This window comes from Quercus lobata, chromosome 9 (genome assembly GCF_001633185.2).
Source record: "Quercus lobata isolate SW786 chromosome 9, ValleyOak3.0 Primary Assembly, whole genome shotgun sequence".
Lineage (NCBI taxonomy): Eukaryota > Viridiplantae > Streptophyta > Magnoliopsida > Fagales > Fagaceae > Quercus > Quercus lobata.
The window spans coordinates 51,036,473-51,045,803 of record NC_044912.1 but is presented as its reverse complement, the minus strand read 5'-3'; the positions used below and the strand labels follow the sequence as shown (position 1 = coordinate 51,045,803).

At 34.4% G+C, this 9,331-nt stretch overlaps 1 long non-coding RNA gene across 2 annotated transcripts; it reads left to right on the top strand.

Moving 5' to 3' along the window:
• The first annotated feature begins 1,801 nt into the window (after window positions 1-1,801).
• Window positions 1,802-5,971, top strand: LOC115961725. 2 transcript variants are annotated; one of them, XR_004085320.1, is made up of 4 exons: window positions 1,802-1,932; window positions 3,532-3,608; window positions 5,224-5,417; window positions 5,756-5,971. It is a non-coding gene; the product is annotated as an uncharacterized LOC115961725 (long non-coding RNA). The 2 variants fall into 2 exon arrangements; XR_004085319.1 differs by having other exon boundaries at window positions 3,532-3,628.
• The last annotated feature ends 3,360 nt before the right edge of the window (window positions 5,972-9,331 follow it).

Genomic DNA, 9,331 nt, shown 5'->3' with positions numbered 1-9,331 from the left:
GGTTTATGTCATCTCCATATGCACGAATCCTTTTACAGTCTAAAGAGATGGCTGGCAAAGCTTGTTCGGGTATCTGCCCCACGAAAACTAACGAAGACCTCATATTCACATGTCAATGTTTGGGTCAACAAGGATGAATCAAAGTTTTCTTGGCCCACAGAATGAGCCATGGTTGCAACAAACAAACCAAATTGAAAATAAGACCAATGCGATGCCTAAACTCAAGAGCAAAGCAGCAAGGACCAATAAGGATGGAGCAGAGGAACGAGCGATGGTTGCAACACACAGAGGAGCAAAGGAGCAAGAAATGGTTGTTTCTTTGGGATTTCTCTCTCTTCTTATTTGCATTTTTAGCTTTTCAAGTTCTCTCTCTCTCCCTCTTTTTTCTGTTTCTGCAGTGAAATTTTTTAAAGATGAATCAGAGATAATTCATTACTAAATAAAAATGAATACAAGTTCTACGACTCAGTGCAACTGAGCACCACGCAAACAACACCAAACCATATAGCAGTACGGTACAGGACAGCAGATCCTCTCCTACACTGCACAACCAGTACAAATAGGAGCAATAATACATATCTGAGAAGAATAACTACAAAGAAATTTAAAACAAAACCCAAGATAGCAAATCATCTTCAGTTCTTGAAAACTTTAGAAGAGATGCTCCAGTTTGCATATAAGACTCTGCTTTGCAGTGAAAACTTCACCTTGCAAAACTCAATTTAAGTTTTAACATCCCACTTGATGGAGCTGACAATGGTATCTTGAGATTTAACATGCTCGCGGTGACCCAAGCATTTCTTTAAAGCCAAATATGGTAAATAGTAGCAGCCATGCCCAGTTTACACAATACAGCCTTAGCAAATTAGTGTAAATTTAACTTTGTGAACACGGTAGCAATTACATGGCTATATAACTTTTACGATGGAGGAAGATAACAGTAAATTGGCATGAGAACACAAAAGGTTGTGTCTAGTTTTTCATCAACAAATTACAATTGATCAAAGACCCAAATCCACAAACAATTAATCAGTCAAAACAACACTAAGCTAAACCAAAAATCAAGACCCAAATCCACAAACAAACAATTTATCAGTAAATGAGGAGTAAAGGAGCAAATAGCCGATGGGGCAGTAAATGCCGTCCGACTTGAGTGAAACAATTCATCGCACGTGGGTGCATTTAGTGTGTGTTATTACGGTATTGCCACTCAACTCAATTTCTTGAAATCTGAAAACTTCCAAAAACTTTTCATAACTCGTCACTTTTATGTGTTTTTAGTTTTCATAATTATAACTCAGATTTTTGGAGTTTTGAGTGATGAAAATATCACTAAAAAATCTTTATAAACAAAGGTTCTTCTGTGGATTCCACATATTTTGAGTTCTGGTAAGTTTTCACCAAATTCAAACATCCTCTAATTATTCTCACTTTTTTAGTAATAAGTAATGAGAATTGAAAACAAAAATTAAGCCAAACAAGAGAACCACTAGTGGGGCTCACAACTTTTAAGCATGAGTGATGAAATTTGATAATTGAAGGATGAAAATTGATAAACCATACATGGTTCGGTTTTTCTTCTTCTATCTATTTGTTAAGCAACAGTTTTTTTAAGACAAAACTCACCGTATTGTACTTTTGTTGAGAACTGAACTACCCGTTTAGTCCTCTCTCTGAGTTTGGCCTTTCAATACATGTGGGGGCTATTTGGTCTTTTAAAAGTTCCTTTTATTGACTTTCACATACATATAGTGTCAGACACTTAAGTCACACAAGTAAACAAGACTAGACAGGCTGTGAAAGAGAAGAAGAAGAAAAAGAGTGTCAGCCCATTTTGAGCTCTCTCTGTAGAGCTTTCATTAGAGAAGGCAAAGGCTTTGACTGGTGTGCTGAAGGAGTTGTACTGTGTGAATGTAATGGGCAGTACTACAGGTGAGTGAGACCTTATAAGAAGTTCATTTCTATCTATATTTAATTTGGCTTACAATTTGGCAATTTTCTTTGTTGTAATTGTAAAGTGTACTGTGTTTTGTGGCAAGAGGAACGAGACACAGACAGTGCTTTCTTTAATTGAAGAACCTAAGACATAGCAACCTAAATTTTTTTTGCCCTTTTATTTTATGGTTAGTAAAACTCAACTGGTTTGGGGTCCAAATTAAATTTGGCTATCACACTGAAAGAAACATGAATACACAATACCACTAACTTCACCCACATTTGCTCTCTCTGCCTGTTTTTAGTTTACTTATGATACATTCATGATTCATAAGTTTGTGATGAAAGGACCTTCAACGTATGGCCCAAAAAACATGTATCTGCCTCATATGCAAAGGATGAGAATGAATTTTCACTTGTTTTGAGGGGTCCAAATCATTTTGTAGCTCCATCCCAGCTGTTGAGTAAATGAAATTATTATGTTACATACTTTTTCGACATGAATATGTTGCCAATTTGAGAAGTCCATATGACAAAGGAACTGGTTAAGGGAGTATTTTTTTTGCAATAATTTAGTGAATTATAAATATATTACTTGTTTCCTGCTATGTTTTCTGTACACTTGTTGGATGTGTCTGATACGAATCCAACAAAAATAATTTCGTAGCAATTCCTTTGGAAAACACAATTTCGGTTTTATTCTATGTTTTGGGTATTAACTTTCTACTTGCTTTCGTTTTTTTGTTTCTTTTTTTTGGAGGGGAGGGGGTATGTAACTTTCTACTGGCTGCTTATAGATGACTTTTGAAATTCTGTGGTTGTGATGCAATGTAGGTTGTTTTTTTTCCTCTTAAATTAGTTATACTACTAATACTTGCATCGACCTCACGTAGAGATATTGTGATGATGGGATTACAATTTTGCATGAAATCAACTACTTGCATTTGGGGCTTGTTTGAACTTTGAAGTGCAAGGTTCCTCATTGATTCCTTTTCCATTTGCTTTATGTATGTGCTGATTTCATGAAGCTGATTAATCAGCAAAATCGATCACTAGAGCAACTATGATGATGTGATTGATAAGTTTCAGGTTTTTTCTTTTTGGTTGAAATCTTACCATGAATTTTTCTGGGGTGTAAAAGTGTAGAGAAAAAGTGAAAATTTAATGGATTCAATGATTGTGGAATGAGATGGTATGATTAGATATCTATTGGATGCTCAATCATTATTGGAAAATCTCAGATGCTAATAGTTGAGGGCAATCTAGCTCAAATAAATGTAATGTTGACCTTAATGCTTTATTTGAGCCCTACTACCTACTAAAGTGCTAATGGTGTTGGTTAAACCGTTAAACACTTAATGGAATCCACTGGTTTTTAAATGGGACTACTGCCTATCCTGATTCACGCATGTAATATATGAGAAGAAGAAACCACATGGACATTTCATAGTTTGTGTGCAAAATAACTAATGATGAATAGATAATTTAGTCAAAACCATAATATGCATAAATTTCCTAATTGCTGAAAAATCTTTGTTTTATGTATATATTCTAAGAGAAACCTTGCTGGCAATGTTCACATGTGTGCTACTACAGAAAGAATCTCTGCTGATGCAAAGAGCTGGTCAGAATGAAAGGGAGAGAGATATATGTATTATCACCCTTTTGACATTGTAAGAAGGAGAAAATATTGGTACTTGCTATTGTCACTCTTTTTACATTTTTACTATTAGGAAGAAGTATAAAAATTCGGGATATGTATGATATCTGTATTAATGTATAAAATTACTGCTCTTTATATTCTACTTAATATAGATAGAGATTGTACCTGTATTTTTGCTACAGCAATCATTCTATATTTAGAGACATCTCTTTCAATGGTTTAGTGTGTAATTTATTTAAGCATGCTAGAAAGTTAATATTGTGTACTACCAAAAAGAAATTTAGTGTTGTGGTGAACTAATTTGCTAGCTTTGAGAGTTAATATTGTATATTACCAAAAGTATTTACTGTGGTGGTGAACTAACTTTTAAGCTAAATTTACTTTCAAAACTAATATTGAATTTTCTATAAGTCCTTTCTTAGGTAAATACTCCTAGATTAGAAAACCTGTTCTTAAGGTGGAAGAAGAACTGCTTTCATGATCCATCCAAGAGAAAATTTCTTAAGCATTCAAATTTAGCATGAGAAAAAAATAATTTTACATGTATAGTTAGATTGTTGGATTTTTTTTTTTCATAATAATTTTATATGTTGTGCCCCTGGAAATTGTAATATGCAGAATTTTTATATATTGGACTTAAATGTATGCCAAATTGGACTTTTAAAGATCCAGCCTTCCACAAAAACATAGAGGATATTGAAAAGTGTGCTATGTGTAAAGAGATTACCGATGCATATTGGTTTCAGTAATGAAGATCATGGTTTGTATGTAATTTCTCAACTGTACAATTATATTCCTTTGTCATTATGTTTATGTAAACATAGGTGTTTCTTTTTGGGATAGGTGTGCTATATTCAAAGAGCATAAATGGATCATGGAAGACAAACAGATACATTATTACTAAATTATTGTATCAATTTGTTTTCTTGCCTTTTGCATCTCCAATATGTCCATCATTTGAACTCTTTTTGTATTCATAACTACTAAACTTTGTAAGTTTCTGATTTCCATGCTCTTTTGTGCTTTTTAGAGTGTATTATGTGACCCTTTTATAAACTATAAAATTTGAGACTTTGATCAAAAGTGGAATTACAATATTCAACTTGTAACTTTTCAAGACAATGACTTGTAGGTTGGAGTTAAGGTTGACTCAATCTCGGACAATTTGAAGTGCTTTCTATAACACCCTTAATAGAATGCCTTTATAGCTTACAGATAGCGCAATCTGAGTTCTCATGTTTCTGAAATTGCAATTGACATGTGAATTAAAAAATGCTGCTCTTTTCAAGGTTGCCAATTTAAGCAATTTTTGTTTGATAAGTATTACAAGTTAAGAAAATTTGGTTCTGAATATTATTGCATTGTCTATGTCCTCCAAAATTAAATTTGATGTATTAAATAGTGTAGCTGCAAATACTTAGAAGTAAATCAACAAGAATTTAGCTTTTCTGTTCAGATTATGATTAATCCCTCATCAAATAGATCACTGGTCTAGCTTTATTGTCCATGTCCTGATTTATGAGAAGTGGGAGACCATGTGCATTCTGTATATAACAATATTTTATAAAATATAAAACCTACAATCTTTTTATATTGAGTTCATGTAATGTCTACGATTTCTATAGGTTAGGAATGGCAAGTGTAGCAGCGGGAAAAAAAGGAGCTGCATGGAAGACATCAACAGCAAGAGGAAGAAGAGGAAGGAAAGGTTAAAGAGTATTGTGAAATTGGCACACACTTGAAAGGGTATCCAAAAGACGTCAAAAAAGCATGGAGAATGGTTTCAAGCTTCATCAGAGCTGCTGAAGAAGTGGTAAAGGTAATCAGAATATACATTATCAAATCCATTACCTCATAAATTGCTTAATCTGTCAAGATATTGGGGCTTTAAAATTATGAGAATGTGTGTACTTCTAAAGATTATATTCAGTATATAGAGCTTGATAGAAATCCTTCTAAAATGTAAAAGCCCTTTCCTTATTCTTTTTTTGCTGCTTTTCTTTTCATTACTAAGGGAATATTTGTACCATATCTAAGGACATCCCATTTCATTGCTGTCCATTTTCATACATACTTTGCATGTTCCATAAGTGGTAATCTAAGTCAAACTGTTCTTGTAGGATAATTGTAACTATTGATTAACTTTCTTATATGCAGGAAATTGAGGAAGCTGCTGAGAAAGGAGAGCTCAATGAACTTGTTCTAATGGTCATATGTAATTGCCTTGATTTTGCTAGACTTGATGTAAATTGGTCTTTTGTTGTCTCTAAATTTTGTGTGGCATCTTTTCTTCTAATGCAATGGTGTTGTAGTGTAATGTTTTGCAAACTTGTTTTATAGAAGGGTTGAGGTATACATTGCTGTTCATCTATAAGTTCCTGGCATAAAGTTGGTAGTTTAAATATGCAGATGGGTCTCAAATTTTAAAACCAAATGTTGAACTTTTTATTGAATCCTGTTTGAAATCATGCTGATTTTTAGTGGAATTTCTTATATAATTATTCTAGTCTAGCACATCTTGCACCATAATTACCCTTTAGGCTCTTTCTTTTCATTTTCTAGTATCCTTTCTTCTTTACCTTCCCTGGGAGAAAAAAGAGTTATAAAATTTATATTTTACTTAATATTTTGGACTGAGATTTTGAAATAGGAGGCTACTCCTGCCATGAGACTGCTCTATGATCTTTTGAATATGCATGATGGGTTTGATGATGAAGGCTGGCTAAAGGAATTCAAAAATCGCATGGTTGACACCTTTCCAAGAGAAAATCTATTTAGCGTTCTTGTTCCAACAGGAAATGAAATTAACAAGGTATGCTTCAAATGCACACTTTATATGTCCTATGGCTTTAGTTGAACTACATGATAGCCACAACTAGCATATTTCTTTTAGAACTCAAGGATCTTTTGTAACAACCCCCCCTCCCCCTTTTTTCTTGAATATCTGGATTTTAGCCTTTAGTCTCAACTCTATAATTTTAGGTTTAGTGTCAACTCTATGGTGCCTTTTCTTTTAGTCTCTAATATCTTCTGCAAATCAAGTTCATGAGACTAGTTGGTTTGCACTTTGGCTCCCTATTGATTTGTTTTTGGAATATGCTATGGATAAATCATCCGAGGCAGCAACTAGTGCTGTTGAAATTTTTACTGGTAGGAGTCAATCCTTGTATATCAGTGCTTCAGTCTTGATTTACCTAGAGTGGATGATACTTTAGTTCTTCTAGTAGTATTATTGAACCAGAATAATTGTTGCAGGTTTCGTAAAGGTTTTGCAGGCTATTAATGGTACCACATGGCACAATATATTTTTAGGTTTATGGGTTTCAGCTCTACGGCTAGAGCAAAGGGTAGGAATTGATTTGTAAAGAAATCATGCTTAGTATGTGGGGGAAAAATTCAATTCTGGGCCAAGGCCCAAAGGGCTTGAAAGCTCATACTTGAAAGGACGGGCTAGGCCCATCTCTACAATTCAATGAGTCATAAGGGGAAATGTCCCCCTAGACGATTCCCGCGGAGTTCTAGGTATGCCACCAACATTGAAGCTCACATCCAAGGTAATAAACACGGGTGACGTTGGAGTAGGCAAAGGAGTGATCCTGGGGAACCAATTCCTCTTTTAACCAATATGCCACTCTCACCAGGTATACCTCAGGAAACACCCTGAGGGGATAAGGATCACAAAGACTATCATCTCCACATTAATGAGAGGTTCTCTACCTGATCTCTTTCGCATTAAATACATATAGGACAACTTGAATAGTACAAATATCCCCCAAAAGTCCTGTTTCAGGATAAGAACGGGGGAATACCAAGGAAGGAGGAGGTAAATATCCCCAAGAAATCTGGCTGGGAGCAAGCCAGCTAGAGAAAGAGACCAGCTGGAGAGATAAGGGAAAGAAAGATGCTTATAAAAAGGGGGGAGGTTGCAACCGCGCCGGGGGGGGGGGGGGGGGGGTTGAGAAATATTGAGAGAAAACCCAGAAAAGAGTTAAAGGGAGAAAGAGTCATATGGTGCTTTTCTTTTCCATTCTTTAATTGTTGTTCCCCTGTACCTTGGGAAGGCAATTTGTATGTCACCGCTCTTCATATTTATAATCCTATTCTCTTAATTAGTTGTTTGAGCTTCCCATTATGGAATTTCCACCCTGTTCTTGTAATAAATAAATTGTGCCAGTCAGTTATACACAAAATCCCACTGCTCCGAATAAATGGTGCTTTTTATTGTGTTTCTGACCCCCACACTTACCTTTAACGATTGATTTAATCTTTTTATTGGAAATAAAATTATTAAGGGGAGAGACCGGGAAAAAAATACTAATTAAAGTCTCTTCTTTTCTTTTTTTGGAGGGCTTGGGGGTTGGGGTTATACTCTCCGCATGGCTTGTACATATGTTGCATAAATTTGAAAAGAAGAGAATTTTTTTTTTTTTTTTTTTTTTTTTTATCCAACTTCAAGCCATTGTAATATCTTAATTAAACTTGCCCAAGCATTGGAAAATTTATTGGTTTTGAAATTAAAATTTTTTATAGTTTAGTAATCTATTCATGTGCCATATATTGTATAACTAATACTTGAAATATGAATGGAGAATGAGCAGGAAACCTAATTACTTATTAAGCAAAGGAAAATGTTGAGAAATGATAACATTGGCTATTTGGAAAGAACTATTGTACAACAGAAGTTAAGCTTTGATTTTTAGGACACTTCTTCTGTGGTAAGTAGGAATGTTGGTCACTTGAAAAGGAGTTTGCAAACCTCTTTTAATTCTTTAATGGGAAGTTCCTTTGTTCACCTTCTAGAAGGTGTAGAATTGTCAACAAATTGTGTTGTTCTCGTCGATTTTATACTAAATTACTAAAGTGAATCTTTTCAAAATTCTATCACCAGAATGGTTCATATTCCATGATGCCTAATACAAATTTATATCTAAAATGCTTAACTACTATAATTTCACAAAGACACGCATCTGCTGGAGTCCTTGTTTGAAAATTCAGCTTTTACCAACTAGGAGATCCATTTTTACTTTATTCTAAAGGTAGAATCGGAGACTAGAATGTAGTTGGTCCTCATTAAGAATCATTCTTTAGATTCCCCTATGGTTCTATATAACTTCTGTTTCTAGATATTTGCATTGATCTGCTTTCATCTTACTTCTTTTTTGGAGAGGGATCTGTGTGAGGGTCCTGTGCCTTGCCTAGATACGTGGTTTTTCATGTTATTGCCCATTAAGACACTTGCTGTTGATAATATTATTGTGGAAGAAGAATGTGAACTTTTTGATGGAAGTGACACAATCCTACCAATCAAAGGATGGTAAAAAAAGGTTTTGGGAAAGCATGGCAAGAAGTTATAAATGTGATATAAAGTTGATACATATTAATGGGCCTAATTTTTATTTATAAAAGAATCTTTCTAGATGGCCCACATTTGCATTTGTTTAATTGCAAAGAGATCAGGTTGATCATGCTGAGTTGGGTCACTTCAGTTGGACATAAAAAAATGGTGTCTCTCTCTAATTTTGTGTTTCATCATGGATTCTTTTTTTCAGTAAATTTTTGTTTGCTCTTTTAGATCAACTTAAAGGGCATATATTCTATTTTCATGGTTACTTTTTATTGTTTTTCTTCCATGCAAATTTGGTTCTGGTTAGAGCTCCTCCCTTATATTCTTGATCGTTCTTGATATTTGCCTCTATGGTATTCTTGTGAGGCTTCTTATATTCCGGTTTGTTT